Genomic DNA, 1,042 nt, shown 5'->3' on the forward strand with positions numbered 1-1,042 from the left:
AGATGACGACCTCTGCAACGGCAAATCGTAAACGCACGAAGATTGATAAATCTTCGACCGACAACGTTTCAAGAAAAAACGATTTAACATCGTCTGCTGACGCAGACGCTTCGGGTGTCGAAACTCAACATGAGTCCGAAGCCGACACTACAACTCAACCGGAACATCCGGAAGAGAACACTAACCCAGCCATGATCATCACGGTCAAGGCGGTCAGTACGGCAACAACCGCCGAGTAAAAATGCTCGCGGCATAAAACAGAACTACGAGATGGCTGGATCCTCGAATAAGGTACGTAGGCAGCTCGTCGAAAGACGAGTTCAGCTATCCCCCTCTCTAAAAAAGGGGGGGGAGGGGGTGCGTATACTTGTATACTCCCACATAGGAAAAGATGCGTTATTGTAATCGAATTCTATAGAGATTCGAAAAAAATTTACAATCAATATGCGTCGCTCCTTTTTAAGACACTTGCAAAAGTCTCAGAACACGCCTAGAAAATCTACAAACGTTAATACTCTTGCCAGCAGCCTCGTACGGCCCAAAATCGCAAAACAATCTCACCTCAGCACCGAAAATATACGTATAGTCTTCGAAATAACTGCGAGACTTTGTCAAGTTAAAAATCGAGATGATACGAACAAATTGTCTGAACGCGACCACTACAAATCTTACACTCCGTTCGTCGATTGGTCCCGACGAACACATCAGGCGTCTTAAGCAAACGCAACTTGATCACTCTTTTGATCTCCGAACGTCCAACACAAGGACGAAAGCGCGCTACATAAAAAATTCAAAATTTTGGTCTAGCACTTCCAGTTGGCTTAAAAATTGTCTCTGGAAAGATGCTTGATTCGTACCATACAAGTCGTATAAGCCGAGAACCTATCGCGGACTTTAAATCGGTACGAATCAGGTAAAAATCGCAACAGGAAAACCGATAGCCGGCTAGTCACCGCACAAACCTTAAAACAGAGAGTAAACCTAAGTCATGCCCTAAACCCATCGCATTGGTCTCAGACATCTCAAAGACATGATATCTAAA

This window comes from Brassica oleracea, chromosome C4, assembly GCF_000695525.1.
Source record: "Brassica oleracea var. oleracea cultivar TO1000 chromosome C4, BOL, whole genome shotgun sequence".
Classification (NCBI taxonomy): Eukaryota; Viridiplantae; Streptophyta; class Magnoliopsida; order Brassicales; family Brassicaceae; genus Brassica; species Brassica oleracea.